We start from the raw sequence: 17,825 nt of genomic DNA, 5'->3' as shown, positions 1-17,825 counted from the left end.
GATACCCGGCATCTCCAATCCTTTATATTTTGTGCAGTTTGATCATAGATGATTTGAAATATACAAGTTTTTGTTCTATCGATTATTTTTACATTAAATCCATAAATAATTTGGTTGTTTAATTAATTCATGTTTTAGTCGAACAAGTTTTTGCTGCAATGAATTATTTCGTAATAGTTCCAAAACTCTAAAATTTGAAAGATAACAGAAATTTGTTGTGCAGCTCTCCAGTGGCGCAATTGGTTAACGCGCCGTGCTTATACAATAGTAGCGGAGAAATGCGGAGGTTGTGAGTTCGAGCCTCACCTGGAGCAGAAATATTTTGTCAACTTCAAAGGGCCAATTATATTTATTACTTGTAGTTTAAAATCGACCTGTTGCAAATCTTCTCAATCTTCGGTTAGTTTCAGTTTGCATTTCATTAAAAATTGTTATAACTTTGCGAACGCTATCTTATCTTATCGAAAATGGTTTAGAAAGTCTTCTTTGCACGGCGGCGCCATGGCTTAGTGGTAAAGCGCCTGTCTAGTAAACAGGAGATCCTGGGTTCGATCCCCAGTGGTGCCTTACGGAATTGCATTTTACCGAAAAAATAATTCGCAATAATGATGAAATATTTCGAGCAACTGCTCTATTTCAATCATTGCTTTAAACGACAAGGTAAACACTACAAAAATCATTTTTGGTAAAGCAAACTAGTAATGTTTTACTAAACATAACAACTTTCGTTTTATTCAAGTAAAATTTGTAAACTTTAATTTGGTTGGCTGTAAACAAAAAACAAAATTTATGATTAACACATTTCTCAATGGAATCCTAGCACTAATACAATGAATCATGTTGAACCAAGTTGAACGAAGCAGGTAATAATTCTCATTACTCATATTTAGTCAATTGTATAATGAATGCTATGAGATGAACTGGAGATTTTTAAAACAGAAATAGGTTCAGCACGATTATAGTTGTTTCTTATTCTTTTTTTTATATTCTGAAGTAATTTATTCAGTAAACATCAGAATAAATTTATATCATCCCGGATAAAACATGACTGATTAAAGTATTTCTTGATGAACGTGTATTAATGCATAGATCTCATCGGGGATGTAGCTCAGATGGTAGAGCGCGCGCTTAGCATGTGCGAGGTACCGGGATCGATACCGGGCATCTCCAATCCTTTATATTTTGTGCAGTTTGATCATAGATGATTTGAAATATACAAGTTTTTGTTCTATCGATTATTTTTACATAAAATCCATAAATAATTTGGTTGTTTAATTAATTCATGTTTTAGTCGAACAAGTTTTTGCTGCAATGAATTATTTCGTAATAGTTCCAAAACTTATATGTTTTTAAATTTTATCTAAAATTTGAAAGATAACAGAAATTTGTTGTGCAGCGCTCCAGTGGCGCAATTGGTTAGCGCGCCGTGCTTATACAATAGTAGCGGAGAAATGCGGAGGTTGTGAGTTCGAGCCTCACCTGGAGCAGAAATATTTTGTCAACTTCAAGGGGCCAATTATAGTTATTACTTGTAGTTTAAAATCGACCTGTTGCAAAACTTCTCAATCTTCGGTTAGTTTCAGTTTGCATTTCATTAAAAATTGTTATAACTTTGCGAACGCTATCTTATCTTATCGAAAATGGTTTAGAAAGTATTCTTTGCACGGCGGCGCCATGGCTTAGTGGTAAAGCGCCTGTCTAGTAAACAGGAGATCCTGGGTTCGATCCCCAGTGGTGCCTTACGGAATTGCATTTTACCGAAAAAATAATTCGCAATAATGATGAAATATTTCGAGCAACTGCTCTATTTCAATCATTGCTTTAAACGACAAGGTAAACACTACAAAAATCATTTTTGTTAAAGCAAACTAGTAATGTTTTACTAAACATAACAACTTTCGTTTTATTCAAGTAAAATTTGTAAACTTTAATTTGGTTGGCTGTAAACAAAAAACAAAATTTATGATTAACACATTTCTCAATGGAATCCTAGCACTAATACAATGAATCATGTTGAACAAAGTTGTACAAAGCAGGTTATAATTCTCATTACTCATATTTAGTCAATTGTATAATGAATGCTATGAGATGAACTGGAGATTTTTAAAACAGAAATAGGTTCAGCACGATTATAGTTATTTCTTATTCTTTTTTTAATATTCTGAAGTAATTTATTCAGTAAACATCAGAATAAATTTATATCATCCCGGATAAAACATGACTGATTAAAGTATTTCTTGATGGACATGTATTAATGCATAGATCTCATCGGGGATGTAGCTCAGATGGTAGAGCGCGCGCTTAGCATGTCCGAGGTACCGGGATCGATACCCGGCATCTCCAATCCTTTATATTTTGTGCAGTTTGATCATAGATGATTTGAAATATACAAGTTTTTGTTCTATCGATTATTTTTACATTAAATCCATAAATAATTTGGTTGTTTAATTAATTCATGTTTTAGTCGAACAAGTTTTTGCTGCAATGAATTATTTCGTACTAGTTCCAAAACTTATATGTTTTTAAATTTTATCTAAAATTTGAAAGATAACAGAAATTTGTTGTGCAGCGCTCCAGTGGCGCAATTGGTTAACGCGCCGTGCTTATACAATAGTAGCGGAGAAATGCGGAGGTTGTGAGTTCGAGCCTCACCTGGAGCAGAAATATTTTGTCAACTTCAAAGGGCCAATTATATTCATTACTTGTAGTTTAAAATCGACCTGTTGCAAAACTTCTCAATCTTCGGTTAGTTTCAGTTTGCATTTCATTAAAAATTGTTATAACTTTGCGAACGCTATCTTATCTTATCGAAAATGGTTTAGAAAGTCTTCTTTGCACGGCGGCGCCATGGCTTAGTGGTAAAGCGCCTGTCTAGTAAACAGGAGATCCTGGGTTCGATCCCCAGTGGTGCCTCACGGAATTGCATTTTACCGAAAAAATAATTCGCAATAATGATGAAATATTTCGAGCAACTGCTCTATTTCAATCATTGCTTTAAACGACAAGGTAAACCCTACAAAAATCATTTTTGGTAAAGCAAACTAGTAATGTTTTACTAAACATAACAACTTTCGTTTTATTCAAGTAAAATTTGTAAACTTTAATTTGGTTGGCTGTAAACAAAAAACAAAATTTATGATTAACACATTTCTCAATGGAATCCTAGCACTAATACAATGAATCATGTTGAACCAAGTTGTACGAAGCAGGTAATAATTCTCATTACTCATATTTAGTCAATTGTATAATGAATGCTATGAGATGAACTGGAGATTTTTAAAACAGAAATAGGTTCAGCACGATTATAGTTGTTTCTTATTCTTTTTTTTATATTCTGAAGTAATTTATTCAGTAAACATCAGAATAAATTTATATCATCCCGGATAAAACATGACTGATTAAAGTATTTCTTGATGAACGTGTATTAATTCATAGATCTCATCGGGGATGTAGCTCAGATGGTAGAGCGCGCGCTTAGCATATGCGAGGTACCGGGATCGATACCGGGCATCTCCAATCCTTTATATTTTGTGCAGTTTGATCATAGATGATTTGAAATATACAAGTTTTTGTTCTATCGATTATTTTTACATTAAATCCATAAATAATTTGGTTGTTTAATTAATTCATGTTTTAGTCGAACAAGTTTTTGTTGCAATGAATTATTTCGTAATAGTTCCAAAACTTATATGTTTTTAAATTTTATCTAAAATTTCAAAGATAACAGAAATTTGTTGTGCAGCGCTCCAGTGGCGCAATTGGTTAGAGCGCCGTGCTTATACAATAGTAGCGGAGAAATGCGGAGGTTGTGAGTTCGAGCCTCACCTGGAGCAGAAATATTTTGTCAACTTCAAGGGGCCAATTATAGTTATTACTTGTAGTTTAAAATCGACCTGTTGCAAAACTTCTCAATCTTCGTTTAGTTTCAGTTTGCATTTCATTAAAAATTGTTATAACTTTGCGAACGCTATCTTATCTTATCGAAAATGGTTTAGAAAGTCTTCTTTGCACGGCGGCGCCATGGCTTAGTGGTAAAGCGCCTGTCTAGTAAACAGGAGATCCTGGGTTCGATCCCCAGTGGTGCCTTACGGCATTGCATTTTACCGAAAAAATAATTCGCAATAATGATGAAATATTTCGAGCAACTGCTCTATTTCAATCATTGCTTTAAACGACAAGGTAAACACTACAAAAATCATTTTTGTTAAAGCAAACTAGTAATGTTTTACTAAACATAACTACTTTCGTTTTATTCAAGTAAAATTTGTAAACTTTAATTTGGTTGGCTGTAAACAAAAAACAAAATTTATGATTAACACATTTCTCAATGGAATCCTAGCACTAATACAATGAATCATGTTGAACAAAGTTGTACAAAGCAGGTTATAATTCTCATTACTCATATTTAGTCAATTGTATAATGAATGCTATGAGATGAACTGGAGATTTTTAAAACAGAAATAGGTTCAGCACGATTATAGTTATTTCTTATTCTTTTTTTTATATTCTGAAGTAATTTATTCAGTAAACATCAGAATAAATTTATATCATCCCGGATAAAACATGACTGATTAAAGTATTTCTTGATGGACATGTATTAATGCATAGATCTCATCGGGGATGTAGCTCAGATGGTAGAGCGCGCGCTTAGCATGTGCGAGTTACCGGGATCGATACCCGGCATCTCCAATCCTTTATATTTTGTGCAGTTTGATCATAGATGATTTCAAATATACAAGTTTTTGTTCTATCGATTATTTTTACATTAAATCCATGTTTTAGTCGAACAAGTTTTTGCTGCAATGAATTATTTCGTAATAGGTCCAAAACTTATATGTTTTTAAATTTTATCTAAAATTTGATTTTATCTAAAATTTGAAAGATAACAGAAATTTGTTGTGCAGCGCTCCAGTGGCGCAATCGGTTAGCGCGCCGTACTAATACAATAGTAGCGGTTAAATGCGGAGGTTGTGAGTTCGAGCCTCTCCTGGAGCAGAAATATTTTGGCAACTTCAAGGGGCCAATTATAGTTATTACTTGTAGTTTAAAATCGACCTGTTGCAAAACTTCTCAATCTTCGGCTAGTTTCAGTTTGCATTTCATTAAAAATTGTTACAACTTTGCGAACGCTATCTTATCTTATCGAAAATGGTTGAGAAAGTCTTCTTTGCACGGCGGCGCCATGGCTTAGTGGTAAAGCGCCTGTCTAGTAAACAGGAGATCCTGGGTTCGATCCCCAGTGGTGCCTTACGGAATTGCATTTTACCGAAAAAATAATTCGCAATAATGATGAAATATTTCGAGCAACTGCTCTATTTCAATCATTGCTTCAAACGACAAGGTAAACACTACAAAAATCATTTTTGTTAAAGCAAACTAGTAATGTTTTACTAAACATAACAACTTTCGTTTTATTCAAGTAAAATTTGTAAACTTTAATTTGGTTGGCTGTAAACAAAAAACAAAATTTATGATTAACACATTTCTCAATGGAATCCTAGCACTAATACAATGAATCATGTTAAACAAAGTTGTACAAAGCAGGTAATAATTCTCATTACTCATATTTAGTCAACTGTACAATGAATGCTATGGATGAACTGGAGATTTTTAAAACAGAAATAGGTTCAGCACGATTATAGTTGTTGCTTATTCTTTTTTTTATATTCTGAAGTAATTTATTCGGTAAACATCAGAATAAATTTATATCATCCCGGATAAAACATGACTGATTAAAGTATTTCTTGATGAACATGTATTAATGCACAGCTCTCATCGGGGATGTAGCTCAGATGGTAGAGCGCGCGCTTAGCATGTGCGAGGTACCGGGATCGATACCCGGCATCTCCAATCCTTTATATTTTGTGCAGTTTGATCATAGATGATTTGAAATATACAAGTTTTTGTTCTATCGATTATTTTTACATTAAATCCATGTTTTAGTCGAACAAGTTTTTGCTGCAATGAATTATTTCGTAATAGGTCCAAAACTTATATGTTTTTAAATTTTATCTAAAATTTGATTTTATCTAAAATTTGAAAGATAACAGAAATTTGTTGTGCAGCGCTCCAGTGGCGCAATCGGTTAGCGCGCCGTACTAATACAATAGTAGCGGATAAATGCGGAGGTTGTGAGTTCGAGCCTCACCTGGAGCAGAAATATTTTGGCAACTTCAAGGGGCCAATTATAGTTATTACTTGTAGTTTAAAATCGACCTGTTGCAAAACTTCTCAATCTTCGGTTAGTTTCAGTTTGCATTTCATTAAAAATTGTTACAACTTTGCGAACGCTATCTTATCTTATCGAAAATGGTTAAGAAAGTCTTCTTTGCACGGCGGCGCCATGGCTTAGTGGTAAAGCGCCTGTCTAGTAAACAGGAGATCCTGGGTTCGATCCCCAGTGGTGCCTTACGGAATTGCATTTTACCGAAAAAATAATTCGCAATAATGATGAAATATTTCGAGCAACTGCTCTATTTCAATCATTGGTTTAAACGACAAGGTAAACACTACAAAAATCATTTTTGTTAAAGCAAACTAGTAATGTTTTACTAAACATAACAACTTTCGTTTTATTCAAGTAAAATTTGTAAACTTTAATTTGGTTGGCTGTAAACAAAAAACAAAATTATGATTAATACATTTCTCAATGGAATCCTAGCACTAATACAATGAATCATGTTGAACAAAGTTGTACAAAGCAGGTAATAATTCTCATTACTCATATTTAGTCAACTGTATAATGAATGCTATGAGATGAACTGCAGATTTTTAAAACAAAAATATGTTCAGCACGATTATAGTTGTTTCTTATTCTTTTTTTTATATTCTGAAGTAATTTATTCGGTAAACATCAGAATAAATTTATATCATCCCGGATAAAACATGACTGATTAAAGTATTTCTTGATGAACATGTAATAATGCATAGCTCTCATCGGGGATGTAGCTCAGATGGTAGAGCGCGCGCTTAGCATGTGCGAGGTACCGGGATCGATACCCGGCAGCACCAATCCTTTATATTTTGTGCAGTTTGATCATAGATGATTTGAAATATACAAGTTTTTGTTCTAACGATTATTTTTACATTGAATCCATAAATATTTTGGTTGTTTAATTAAATCATGTTTTAGTCGAACAAGTTTTTGCTGCAATGAATTATTTCATAATAGTTCCAAAACTTATATGTTTTTAAATTTTATCTAAAATTTGAAAGATAACAGAAATTTGTTGTGCAGCGCTCCAGTGGCGCAATTGGTTAGCGCGCCGTGCTTGTACAATAGTAGCGGAGAAATGCGGAGGTTGTGAGTTCGAGCCTCACCTGGAGCAGAAATATTTTGGCAACTTCAAGGGGCCAATTATAGTTATTACTTGTAGTTTAAAATCGACCTGTTGCAAAACTTCTCAATATTCGGTTAGGTTAAGTTTGCATTTCATTGAAAATTGTTACAACTTTGCGAACGCTATCTTATCTTATCGAAAATGGTTTAGAAAATCTTCTTTGCACGGCGGCGCCATGGCTTAGTGGTAAAGCGCCTGTCTAGTAAACAGGAGATCCTGGGTTCGATCCCCAGTGGTGCCTTACGGAATTGCATTTTACCGAAAAAATAATTCGCAATAATGATGAAATATTTCGAGCAACTGCTCTATTTCAATCATTGCTTTAAACGACAAGGTAAACACTACAAAAATCATTTTTGTTAAAGCAAACTAGTAATGTTTTACTAAACATAACAACTTTCGTTTTATTCAAGTAAAATTTGTAAACTTTAATTTGGTTGGCTGTAAACAAAAAACAAAATTTATGATTAACACATTTCTCAATGGAATCCTAGCACTAATACAATGAATCATGTTGAACAAAGTTGTACAAAGCAGGTTATAATTCTCATTACTCATATTTAGTCAATTGTATAATGAATGCTATGAGATGAACTGGAGATTTTTAAAACAGAAATAGGTTCAGCACGATTATAGTTATTTCTTCTTCTTTTTTTTATATTCTGAAGTAATTTATTCAGTAAACATCAGAATAAATTTATATCATCCCGGATAAAACATGACTGATTAAAGTATTTCTTGATGGACATGTATTAATGCACAGCTCTCATCGGGGATGTAGCTCAGATGGTAGAGCGCGCGCTTAGCATGTGCGAGTTACCGGGATCGATACCCGGCATCTCCAATCCTTTATATTTTGTGCAGTTTGATCATAGATGATTTCAAATATACAAGTTTTTGTTCTATCGATTATTTTTACATTAAATCCATGTTTTAGTCGAACAAGTTTTTGCTGCAATGAATTATTTCGTAATAGGTCCAAAACTTATATGTTTTTAAATTTTATCTAAAATTTGATTTTATCTAAAATTTGAAAGATAACAGAAATTTGTTGTGCAGCGCTCCAGTGGCGCAATCGGTTAGCGCGCCGTACTAATACAATAGTAGCGGATAAATGCGGAGGTTGTGAGTTCGAGCCTCTCCTGTAGCAGAAATATTTTGGCAACTTCAAGGGGCCAATTATAGTTATTACTTGTAGTTTAAAATCGACCTGTTGCAAAACTTCTCAATCTTCGGCTAGTTTCAGTTTGCATTTCATTAAAAATTGTTACAACTTTGCGAACGCTATCTTATCTTATCGAAAATGGTTGAGAAAGTCTTCTTTGCACGGCGGCGCCATGGCTTAGTGGTAAAGCGCCTGTCTAGTAAACAGGAGATCCTGGGTTCGATCCCCAGTGGTGCCTTACGGAATTGCATTTTACCGAAAAAATAATTCGCAATAATGATGAAATATTTCGAGCAACTGCTCTATTTCAATCATTGCTTCAAACGACAAGGTAAACAATACAAAAATCATTTTTGTTAAAGCAAACTAGTAATGTTTTACTAAACATAACAACTTTCGTTTTATTCAAGTAAAATTTGTAAACTTTAATTTGGTTGGCTGTAAACAAAAAACAAAATTTATGATTAACACATTTCTCAATGGAATCCTAGCACTAATACAATGAATCATGTTGAACAAAGTTGTACAAAGCAGGTAATAATTCTCATTACTCATATTTAGTCAACTGTATAATGAATGCTATGAGATGAACTGGAGATTTTTAAAACAGAAATAGGTTCAGCACGATTATAGTTGTTGCTTATTCTTTTTTTTATATTCTGAAGTAATTTATTCGGTAAACATCAGAATAAATTTATATCATCCCGGATAAAACATGACTGATTAAAGTATTTCTTGATGAACATGTATTAATGCATAGCTCTCATCGGGGATGTAGCTCAGATGGTAGAGCGCGCGCTTAGCATGTGCGAGGTACCGGGATCGATACCCGGCATCTCCAATCCTTTATATTTTGTGCAGTTTGATCATAGATGATTTGAAATATACAAGTTTTTGTTCTATCGATTATGTTTACATTAAATCCATAAATAATTTGGTTGTTTAATTAATTCATGTTTTAGTCGAACAAGTTTTTGCTGCAATGAATTATTTCGTAATAGTTCCAAAACTTATATGTTTTTAAATTTTATCTAAAATTTGAAAGATAACAGAAATTTGTTGTGCAGCGCTCCAGTGGCGCAATTGGTTAGCGCGCCGTGCTTATACAATAGTAGCGGAGAAATGCGGAGGTTGTGAGTTCGAGCCTCACCTGGAGCAGAAATATTTTGGCAACTTCAAGGGGCCAATTATAGTTATTACTTGTAGTTTAAACTCGACCTGTTGCAAAACTTCTCAATCTTCGGTTAGTTTCAGTTTGCATTTCATTAAAAATTGTTACAACTTTGCGAACGCTATCTTATCTTATCGAAAATGGTTAAGAAAGTCTTCTTTGCACGGCGGCGCCATGGCTTAGTGGTAAAGCGCCTGTCTAGTAAACAGGAGATCCTGGGTTCGATCCCCAGTGGTGCCTTACGGAATTGCATTTTACCGAAAAAATAATTCGCAATAATGATGAAATATTTCGAGCAACTGCTCTATTTCAATCATTGCTTTAAACGATAAGGTAAACACTACAAAAATCATTTTTGTTAAAGCAAACTAGTAATGTTTTACTAAACATAACAACTTTCGTTTTATTCAAGTAAAATTTGTAAACTTTAATTTGGTTGGCTGTAAACAAAAAACAAAATTTATGATTAACACATTTCTCAATGGAATCCTAGCACTAATACAATGAATCATGTTGAACAAAGTTGTACAAAGCAGGTAATAATTCTCATTACTCATTATTAGTCAATTGTATAATGAATGCTATGAGATGAACTGGAGATTTTTAAAACAGAAATAGGTTCAGCACGATTATAGTTGTTTCTTATTCTTTTTTTTTATATTCTGAAGTAATTTATTCAGTAAACATCAGAATAAATTTATATCATCCCGGATAAAACATGACTGATTAAAGTATTTCTTGATGAACATGTATTAATGCATAGATCTCATCGGGGATGTAGCTCAGATGGTAGAGCGCGCGCTTAGCATGTGCGAGGTACCGGGATCGATACCCGGCATCTCCAATCCTTTATATTTTGTGCAGTTTGATCATAGATGATTTGAAATATACAAGTTTTTGTTCTATCGATTATTTTTACATTAAATCCATAAATAATTTGGTTGTTTAATTAATTCATGTTTTAGTCGAACAAGTTTTTGCTGCAATGAATTATTTCGTAATAGTTCCAAAACTCTAAAATTTGAAAGATAACAGAAATTTGTTGTGCAGCTCTCCAGTGGCGCAATTGGTTAACGCGCCGTGCTTATACAATAGTAGCGGAGAAATGCGGAGGTTGTGAGTTCGAGCCTCACCTGGAGCAGAAATATTTTGTCAACTTCAAAGGGCCAATTATATTTATTACTTGTAGTTTAAAATCGACCTGTTGCAAATCTTCTCAATCTTCGGTTAGTTTCAGTTTGCATTTCATTAAAAATTGTTATAACTTTGCGAACGCTATCTTATCTTATCGAAAATGGTTTAGAAAGTCTTCTTTGCACGGCGGCGCCATGGCTTAGTGGTAAAGCGCCTGTCTAGTAAACAGGAGATCCTGGGTTCGATCCCCAGTGGTGCCTTACGGAATTGCATTTTACCGAAAAAATAATTCGCAATAATGATGAAATATTTCGAGCAACTGCTCTATTTCAATCATTGCTTTAAACGACAAGGTAAACACTACAAAAATCATTTTTGGTAAAGCAAACTAGTAATGTTTTACTAAACATAACAACTTTCGTTTTATTCAAGTAAAATTTGTAAACTTTAATTTGGTTGGCTGTAAACAAAAAACAAAATTTATGATTAACACATTTCTCAATGGAATCCTAGCACTAATACAATGAATCATGTTGAACCAAGTTGAACGAAGCAGGTAATAATTCTCATTACTCATATTTAGTCAATTGTATAATGAATGCTATGAGATGAACTGGAGATTTTTAAAACAGAAATAGGTTCAGCACGATTATAGTTGTTTCTTATTCTTTTTTTTATATTCTGAAGTAATTTATTCAGTAAACATCAGAATAAATTTATATCATCCCGGATAAAACATGACTGATTAAAGTATTTCTTGATGAACGTGTATTAATGCATAGATCTCATCGGGGATGTAGCTCAGATGGTAGAGCGCGCGCTTAGCATGTGCGAGGTACCGGGATCGATACCGGGCATCTCCAATCCTTTTTATTTTGTGCAGTTTGATCATAGATGATTTGAAATATACAAGTTTTTGTTCTATCGATTATTTTTACATTAAATCCATAAATAATTTGGTTGTTTAATTAATTCATGTTTTAGTCGAACAAGTTTTTGCTGCAATGAATTATTTCGTAATAGTTCCAAAACTTATATGTTTTTAAATTTTATCTAAAATTTGAAAGATAACAGAAATTTGTTGTGCAGCGCTCCAGTGGCGCAATTGGTTAGCGCGCCGTGCTTATACAATAGTAGCGGAGAAATGCGGAGGTTGTGAGTTCGAGCCTCACCTGGAGCAGAAATATTTTGTCAACTTCAAGGGGCCAATTATAGTTATTACTTGTAGTTTAAAATCGACCTGTTGCAAAACTTCTCAATCTTCGGTTAGTTTCAGTTTGCATTTCATTAAAAATTGTTATAACTTTGCGAACGCTATCTTATCTTATCGAAAATGGTTTAGAAAGTCTTCTTTGCACGGCGGCGCCATGGCTTAGTGGTAAAGCGCCTGTCTAGTAAACAGGAGATCCTGGGTTCGATCCCCAGTGGTGCCTTACGGAATTGCATTTTACCGAAAAAATAATTCGCAATAATGATGAAATATTTCGAGCAACTGCTCTATTTCAATCATTGCTTTAAACGACAAGGTAAACACTACAAAAATCATTTTTGTTAAAGCAAACTAGTAATGTTTTACTAAACATAACAACTTTCGTTTTATTCAAGTAAAATTTGTAAACTTTAATTTGGTTGGCTGTAAACAAAAAACAAAATTTATGATTAACACATTTCTCAATGGAATCCTAGCACTAATACAATGAATCATGTTGAACAAAGTTGTACAAAGCAGGTTATAATTCTCATTACTCATATTTAGTCAATTGTATAATGAATGCTATGAGATGAACTGGAGATTTTTAAAACAGAAATAGGTTCAGCACGATTATAGTTATTTCTTATTCTTTTTTTAATATTCTGAAGTAATTTATTCAGTAAACATCAGAATAAATTTATATCATCCCGGATAAAACATGACTGATTAAAGTATTTCTTGATGGACATGTATTAATGCATAGATCACATCGGGGATGTAGCTCAGATGGTAGAGCGCGCGCTTAGCATGTCCGAGGTACCGGGATCGATACCCGGCATCTCCAATCCTTTATATTTTGTGCAGTTTGATCATAGATGATTTGAAATATACAAGTTTTTGTTCTATCGATTATTTTTACATTAAATCCATAAATAATTTGGTTGTTTAATTAATTCATGTTTTAGTCGAACAAGTTTTTGCTGCAATGAATTATTTCGTAATAGTTCCAAAACTTATATGTTTTTAAATTTTATCTAAAATTTGAAAGATAACAGAAATTTGTTGTGCAGCGCTCCAGTGGCGCAATTGGTTAACGCGCCGTGCTTATACAATAGTAGCGGAGAAATGCGGAGGTTGTGAGTTCGAGCCTCACCTGGAGCAGAAATATTTTGTCAACTTCAAAGGGCCAATTATATTTATTACTTGTAGTTTAAAATCGACCTGTTGCAAAACTTCTCAATCTTCGGTTAGTTTCAGTTTGCATTTCATTAAAAATTGTTATAACTTTGCGAACGCTATCTTATCTTATCGAAAATGGTTTAGAAAGTCTTCTTTGCACGGCGGCGCCATGGCTTAGTGGTAAAGCGCCTGTCTAGTAAACAGGAGATCCTGGGTTCGATCCCCAGTGGTGCCTTACGGAATTGCATTTTACCGAAAAAATAATTCGCAATAATGATGAAATATTTCGAGCAACTGCTCTATTTCAATCATTGCTTTAAACGACAAGGTAAACACTACAAAAATCATTTTTGGTAAAGCAAACTAGTAATGTTTTACTAAACATAACAACTTTCGTTTTATTCAAGTAAAATTTGTAAACTTTAATTTGGTTGGCTGTAAACAAAAAACAAAATTTATGATTAACACATTTCTCAATGGAATCCTAGCACTAATACAATGAATCATGTTGAACCAAGTTGTACGAAGCAGGTAATAATTCTCATTACTCATATTTAGTCAATTGTATAATGAATGCTATGAGATGAACTGGAGATTTTTAAAACAGAAATAGGTTCAGCACGATTATAGTTGTTTCTTATTCTTTTTTTTATATTCTGAAGTAATTTATTCAGTAAACATCAGAATAAATTTATATCATCCCGGATAAAACATGACTGATTAAAGTATTTCTTGATGAACGTGTATTAATGCATAGATCTCATCGGGGATGTAGCTCAGATGGTAGAGCGCGCGCTTAGCATGTGCGAGGTACCGGGATCGATACCGGGCATCTCCAATCCTTTATATTTTGTGCAGTTTGATCATAGATGATTTGAAATATACAAGTTTTTGTTCTATCGATTATTTTTACATTAAATCCATAAATAATTTGGTTGTTTAATTAATTCATGTTTTAGTCGAACAAGTTTTTGTTGCAATGAATTATTTCGTAATAGTTCCAAAACTTATATGTTTTTAAATTTTATCTAAAATTTGAAAGATAACAGAAATTTGTTGTGCAGCGCTCCAGTGGCGCAATTGGTTAGCGCGCCGTGCTTATACAATAGTAGCGGAGAAATGCGGAGGTTGTGAGTTCGAGCCTCACCTGGAGCAGAAATATTTTGTCAACTTCAAGGGGCCAATTATAGTTATTACTTGTAGTTTAAAATCGACCTGTTGCAAAACTTCTCAATCTTCGTTTAGTTTCAGTTTGCATTTCATTAAAAATTGTTATAACTTTGCGAACGCTATCTTATCTTATCAAAAATGGTTTAGAAAGTCTTCTTTGCACGGCGGCGCCATGGCTTAGTGGTAAAGCGCCTGTCTAGTAAACAGGAGATCCTGGGTTCGATCCCCAGTGGTGCCTTACGGCATTGCATTTTACCGAAAAAATAATTCGCAATAATGATGAAATATTTCGAGCAACTGCTCTATTTCAATCATTGCTTTAAACGACAAGGTAAACACTACAAAAATCATTTTTGTTAAAGCAAACTAGTAATGTTTTACTAAACATAACAACTTTCGTTTTATTCAAGTAAAATTTGTAAACTTTAATTTGGTTGGCTGTAAACAAAAAACAAAATTTATGATTAACACATTTCTCAATGGAATCCTAGCACTAATACAATGAATCATGTTGAACAAAGTTGTACAAAGCAGGTTATAATTCTCATTACTCATATTTAGTCAATTGTATAATGAATGCTATGAGATGAACTGGAGATTTTTAAAACAGAAATAGGTTCAGCACGATTATAGTTATTTCTTATTCTTTTTTTTATATTCTGAAGTAATTTATTCAGTAAACATCAGAATAAATTTATATCATCCCGGATAAAACATGACTGATTAAAGTATTTCTTGATGGACATGTATTAATGCATAGATCTCATCGGGGATGTAGCTCAGATGGTAGAGCGCGCGCTTAGCATGTGCGAGTTACCGGGATCGATACCCGGCATCTCCAATCCTTTATATTTTGTGCAGTTTGATCATAGATGATTTCAAATATACAAGTTTTTGTTCTATCGATTATTTTTACATTAAATCCATGTTTTAGTCGAACAAGTTTTTGCTGCAATGAATTATTTCGTAATAGGTCCAAAACTTATATGTTTTTAAATTTTATCTAAAATTTGATTTTATCTAAAATTTGAAAGATAACAGAAATTTGTTGTGCAGCGCTCCAGTGGCGCAATCGGTTAGCGCGCCGTACTAATACAATAGTAGCGGATAAATGCGGAGGTTGTGAGTTCGAGCCTCTCCTGGAGCAGAAATATTTTGGCAACTTCAAGGGGCCAATTATAGTTATTACTTGTAGTTTAAAATCGACCTGTTGCAAAACTTCTCAATCTTCGGCTAGTTTCAGTTTGCATTTCATTAAAAATTGTTACAACTTTGCGAACGCTATCTTATCTTATCGAAAATGGTTGAGAAAGTCTTCTTTGCACGGCGGCGCCATGGCTTAGTGGTAAAGCGCCTGTCTAGTAAACAGGAGATCCTGGGTTCGATCCCCAGTGGTGCCTTACGGAATTGCATTTTACCGAAAAAATAATTCGCAATAATGATGAAATATTTCGAGCAACTGCTCTATTTCAATCATTGCTTCAAACGACAAGGTAAACACTACAAAAATCATTTTTGTTAAAGCAAACTAGTAATGTTTTACTAAACATAACAACTTTCGTTTTATTCAAGTAAAATTTGTAAACTTTAATTTGGTTGGCTGTAAACAAAAAACAAAATTTATGATTAACACATTTCTCAATGGAATCCTAGCACTAATACAATGAATCATGTTGAACAAAGTTGTACAAAGCAGGTAATAATTCTCATTACTCATATTTAGTCAACTGTATAATGAATGCTATGAGATGAACTGGAGATTTTTAAAACAGAAATAGGTTCAGCACGATTATAGTTGTTGCTTATTCTTTTTTTTATATTCTGAAGTAATTTATTCGGTAAACATCAGAATAAATTTATATCATCCCGGATAAAACATGACTGATTAAAGTATTTCTTGATGAACATGTATTAATGCATAGCTCTAATCGGGGATGTAGCTCAGATGGTAGAGCGCGCGCTTAGCATGTGCGAGGTACCGGGATCGATACCCGGCATCTCCAATCCTTTATATTTTGTGCAGTTTGATCATAGATGATTTGAAATATACAAGTTTTTGTTCTATCGATTATGTTTACATTAAATCCATAAATAATTTGGTTGTTTAATTAATTCATGTTTTAGTCGAACAAGTTTTTGCTGCAATGAATTATTTCGTAATAGTTCCAAAACTTATATGTTTTTAAATTTTATCTAAAATTTGAAAGATAACAGAAATTTGTTGTGCAGCGCTCCAGTGGCGCAATCGGTTAGCGCGCCGTGCTTATACAATAGTAGCGGAGAAATGCGAAGGTTGTGAGTTCGAGCCTCACCTGGAGCAGAAATATTTTGGCAACTTCAAGGGGCCAATTATAGTTATTACTTGTAGTTTAAAATCGACCTGTTGCAAAACTTCTCAATATTCGGTTAGGTTAAGTTTGCATTTCATTGAAAATTGTTACAACTTTGCGAACGCTATCTTATCTTATCGAAAATGGTTTAGAAAATCTTCTTTGCACGGCGGCGCCATGGCTTAGTGGTAAAGCGCCTGTCTAGTAAACAGGAGATCCTGGGTTCGATCCCCAGTGGTGCCTTACGGAATTGCATTTTACCGAAAAAATAATTTGCAATAATGATGAAATATTTCGAGCAACTGCTCTATTTCAATCATTGCTTTAAACGACAAGGTAAACACTACAAAAATCATTTTTGTTAAAGCAAACTAGTAATGTTTTACTAAACATAACAACTTTCGTTTTATTCAAGTAGAATTCGTAAACTTTAATTTGGTTGGCTGTAAACAAAAAACAAAATTTATGATTAATACATTCCTCAATGGAATCCTAGCACTAATACAATGAATCATGTTGAACAAAGTTGTACAAAGCAGGTAATAATTCTCATTACTCATGTTTAGTCAACTGTACAATGAATGCTATGGATGAACTGGAGATTTTTAAAACAGAAATAGGTTCAGCACGATTATAGTTGTTTCTTATTCTTTTTTTTATATTCTGAAGTAATTTATTCAGTAAACATCAGAATAAATTTATATCATCCCGGATAAAACATGACTGATTAAAGTATTTCTTGATGAACATGTATTAATGCACAGCTCTCATCGGGGATGTAGCTCAGATGGTAGAGCGCGCGCTTAGCATGTGCGAGGTACCGGGATCGATACCCAGCATCTCCAATCCTTTATATTTTGTGCAGTTTGATCATAGATGATTTCAAATATACAAGTTTTTGTTCTATCGATTATTTTTACATTAAATCCATGTTTTAGTCGAACAAGTTTTTGCTGCAATGAATTATTTCGTAATAGGTCCAAAACTTATATGTTTTTAAATTTTATCTAAAATTTGATTTTATCTAAAATTTGAAAGATAACAGAAATTTGTTGTGCAGCGCTCCAGTGGCGCAATCGGTTAGCGCGCCGTACTAATACAATAGTAGCGGATAAATGCGGAGGTTGTGAGTTCGAGCCTCACC

At 33.6% G+C, this 17,825-nt stretch overlaps 30 non-coding genes across 30 annotated transcripts; all 30 read left to right on the top strand.

Annotated features, from left to right (window-relative positions):
* The first annotated feature begins 222 nt into the window (after window positions 1-222).
* Trnai-uau (transfer RNA isoleucine (anticodon UAU)) lies at window positions 223-314 on the top strand. Its single transcript is given in 2 exon segments — window positions 223-262; window positions 279-314. It is a non-coding gene; the product is annotated as a tRNA-Ile (tRNA).
* Window positions 315-495: 181 nt separating this feature from the next.
* Window positions 496-567, top strand: Trnat-agu (transfer RNA threonine (anticodon AGU)). The gene has a single exon. It is a non-coding gene; the product is annotated as a tRNA-Thr (tRNA).
* Window positions 568-1,397: 830 nt separating this feature from the next.
* Window positions 1,398-1,487, top strand: Trnai-uau (transfer RNA isoleucine (anticodon UAU)). The gene is given in 2 exon segments: window positions 1,398-1,435; window positions 1,452-1,487. It is a non-coding gene; the product is annotated as a tRNA-Ile (tRNA).
* Window positions 1,488-1,668: 181 nt separating this feature from the next.
* Window positions 1,669-1,740, top strand: Trnat-agu (transfer RNA threonine (anticodon AGU)). Its single transcript has one exon. It is a non-coding gene; the product is annotated as a tRNA-Thr (tRNA).
* An 830-nt stretch (window positions 1,741-2,570) lies between these two features.
* Trnai-uau (transfer RNA isoleucine (anticodon UAU)) lies at window positions 2,571-2,660 on the top strand. Its single transcript is given in 2 exon segments — window positions 2,571-2,608; window positions 2,625-2,660. It is a non-coding gene; the product is annotated as a tRNA-Ile (tRNA).
* A 181-nt stretch (window positions 2,661-2,841) lies between these two features.
* On the top strand, window positions 2,842-2,913 carry Trnat-agu (transfer RNA threonine (anticodon AGU)). Its single transcript has one exon. It is a non-coding gene; the product is annotated as a tRNA-Thr (tRNA).
* An 830-nt stretch (window positions 2,914-3,743) lies between these two features.
* Trnai-uau (transfer RNA isoleucine (anticodon UAU)) lies at window positions 3,744-3,833 on the top strand. Its single transcript is given in 2 exon segments — window positions 3,744-3,781; window positions 3,798-3,833. It is a non-coding gene; the product is annotated as a tRNA-Ile (tRNA).
* Window positions 3,834-4,014: 181 nt separating this feature from the next.
* On the top strand, window positions 4,015-4,086 carry Trnat-agu (transfer RNA threonine (anticodon AGU)). Its single transcript has one exon. It is a non-coding gene; the product is annotated as a tRNA-Thr (tRNA).
* Window positions 4,087-5,176: 1,090 nt separating this feature from the next.
* Window positions 5,177-5,248, top strand: Trnat-agu (transfer RNA threonine (anticodon AGU)). Its single transcript has one exon. It is a non-coding gene; the product is annotated as a tRNA-Thr (tRNA).
* A 529-nt stretch (window positions 5,249-5,777) lies between these two features.
* Window positions 5,778-5,850, top strand: Trnaa-agc (transfer RNA alanine (anticodon AGC)). The gene has a single exon. It is a non-coding gene; the product is annotated as a tRNA-Ala (tRNA).
* A 487-nt stretch (window positions 5,851-6,337) lies between these two features.
* Trnat-agu (transfer RNA threonine (anticodon AGU)) lies at window positions 6,338-6,409 on the top strand. The gene has a single exon. It is a non-coding gene; the product is annotated as a tRNA-Thr (tRNA).
* Window positions 6,410-7,238: 829 nt separating this feature from the next.
* Trnat-ugu (transfer RNA threonine (anticodon UGU)) lies at window positions 7,239-7,328 on the top strand. Its single transcript is given in 2 exon segments — window positions 7,239-7,276; window positions 7,293-7,328. It is a non-coding gene; the product is annotated as a tRNA-Thr (tRNA).
* A 181-nt stretch (window positions 7,329-7,509) lies between these two features.
* Trnat-agu (transfer RNA threonine (anticodon AGU)) lies at window positions 7,510-7,581 on the top strand. Its single transcript has one exon. It is a non-coding gene; the product is annotated as a tRNA-Thr (tRNA).
* A 1,090-nt stretch (window positions 7,582-8,671) lies between these two features.
* Trnat-agu (transfer RNA threonine (anticodon AGU)) lies at window positions 8,672-8,743 on the top strand. The gene has a single exon. It is a non-coding gene; the product is annotated as a tRNA-Thr (tRNA).
* Window positions 8,744-9,273: 530 nt separating this feature from the next.
* Window positions 9,274-9,346, top strand: Trnaa-agc (transfer RNA alanine (anticodon AGC)). The gene has a single exon. It is a non-coding gene; the product is annotated as a tRNA-Ala (tRNA).
* Window positions 9,347-9,573: 227 nt separating this feature from the next.
* On the top strand, window positions 9,574-9,663 carry Trnai-uau (transfer RNA isoleucine (anticodon UAU)). Its single transcript is given in 2 exon segments — window positions 9,574-9,611; window positions 9,628-9,663. It is a non-coding gene; the product is annotated as a tRNA-Ile (tRNA).
* Window positions 9,664-9,844: 181 nt separating this feature from the next.
* On the top strand, window positions 9,845-9,916 carry Trnat-agu (transfer RNA threonine (anticodon AGU)). The gene has a single exon. It is a non-coding gene; the product is annotated as a tRNA-Thr (tRNA).
* A 531-nt stretch (window positions 9,917-10,447) lies between these two features.
* Window positions 10,448-10,520, top strand: Trnaa-agc (transfer RNA alanine (anticodon AGC)). The gene has a single exon. It is a non-coding gene; the product is annotated as a tRNA-Ala (tRNA).
* Window positions 10,521-10,725: 205 nt separating this feature from the next.
* Window positions 10,726-10,817, top strand: Trnai-uau (transfer RNA isoleucine (anticodon UAU)). The gene is given in 2 exon segments: window positions 10,726-10,765; window positions 10,782-10,817. It is a non-coding gene; the product is annotated as a tRNA-Ile (tRNA).
* Window positions 10,818-10,998: 181 nt separating this feature from the next.
* On the top strand, window positions 10,999-11,070 carry Trnat-agu (transfer RNA threonine (anticodon AGU)). Its single transcript has one exon. It is a non-coding gene; the product is annotated as a tRNA-Thr (tRNA).
* Window positions 11,071-11,900: 830 nt separating this feature from the next.
* Window positions 11,901-11,990, top strand: Trnai-uau (transfer RNA isoleucine (anticodon UAU)). Its single transcript is given in 2 exon segments — window positions 11,901-11,938; window positions 11,955-11,990. It is a non-coding gene; the product is annotated as a tRNA-Ile (tRNA).
* Window positions 11,991-12,171: 181 nt separating this feature from the next.
* Trnat-agu (transfer RNA threonine (anticodon AGU)) lies at window positions 12,172-12,243 on the top strand. The gene has a single exon. It is a non-coding gene; the product is annotated as a tRNA-Thr (tRNA).
* Window positions 12,244-13,073: 830 nt separating this feature from the next.
* On the top strand, window positions 13,074-13,163 carry Trnai-uau (transfer RNA isoleucine (anticodon UAU)). The gene is given in 2 exon segments: window positions 13,074-13,111; window positions 13,128-13,163. It is a non-coding gene; the product is annotated as a tRNA-Ile (tRNA).
* Window positions 13,164-13,344: 181 nt separating this feature from the next.
* On the top strand, window positions 13,345-13,416 carry Trnat-agu (transfer RNA threonine (anticodon AGU)). The gene has a single exon. It is a non-coding gene; the product is annotated as a tRNA-Thr (tRNA).
* Window positions 13,417-14,246: 830 nt separating this feature from the next.
* Trnai-uau (transfer RNA isoleucine (anticodon UAU)) lies at window positions 14,247-14,336 on the top strand. Its single transcript is given in 2 exon segments — window positions 14,247-14,284; window positions 14,301-14,336. It is a non-coding gene; the product is annotated as a tRNA-Ile (tRNA).
* A 181-nt stretch (window positions 14,337-14,517) lies between these two features.
* On the top strand, window positions 14,518-14,589 carry Trnat-agu (transfer RNA threonine (anticodon AGU)). Its single transcript has one exon. It is a non-coding gene; the product is annotated as a tRNA-Thr (tRNA).
* A 1,090-nt stretch (window positions 14,590-15,679) lies between these two features.
* Trnat-agu (transfer RNA threonine (anticodon AGU)) lies at window positions 15,680-15,751 on the top strand. The gene has a single exon. It is a non-coding gene; the product is annotated as a tRNA-Thr (tRNA).
* A 530-nt stretch (window positions 15,752-16,281) lies between these two features.
* On the top strand, window positions 16,282-16,354 carry Trnaa-agc (transfer RNA alanine (anticodon AGC)). The gene has a single exon. It is a non-coding gene; the product is annotated as a tRNA-Ala (tRNA).
* Window positions 16,355-16,581: 227 nt separating this feature from the next.
* Trnai-uau (transfer RNA isoleucine (anticodon UAU)) lies at window positions 16,582-16,671 on the top strand. Its single transcript is given in 2 exon segments — window positions 16,582-16,619; window positions 16,636-16,671. It is a non-coding gene; the product is annotated as a tRNA-Ile (tRNA).
* A 181-nt stretch (window positions 16,672-16,852) lies between these two features.
* Trnat-agu (transfer RNA threonine (anticodon AGU)) lies at window positions 16,853-16,924 on the top strand. The gene has a single exon. It is a non-coding gene; the product is annotated as a tRNA-Thr (tRNA).
* Window positions 16,925-17,825: the final 901 nt, after the last annotated feature.

The sequence above is a fragment of the Ascidiella aspersa genome, chromosome 9 (genome assembly GCF_963924565.1).
Source record: "Ascidiella aspersa chromosome 9, kaAscAspe10.2, whole genome shotgun sequence".
Taxonomy (NCBI): Eukaryota; Metazoa; Chordata; class Ascidiacea; order Phlebobranchia; family Ascidiidae; genus Ascidiella; species Ascidiella aspersa.
The sequence above is the reverse complement of the archived record's forward strand: the minus strand, read 5'-3'. Positions and strand labels throughout refer to the sequence as shown.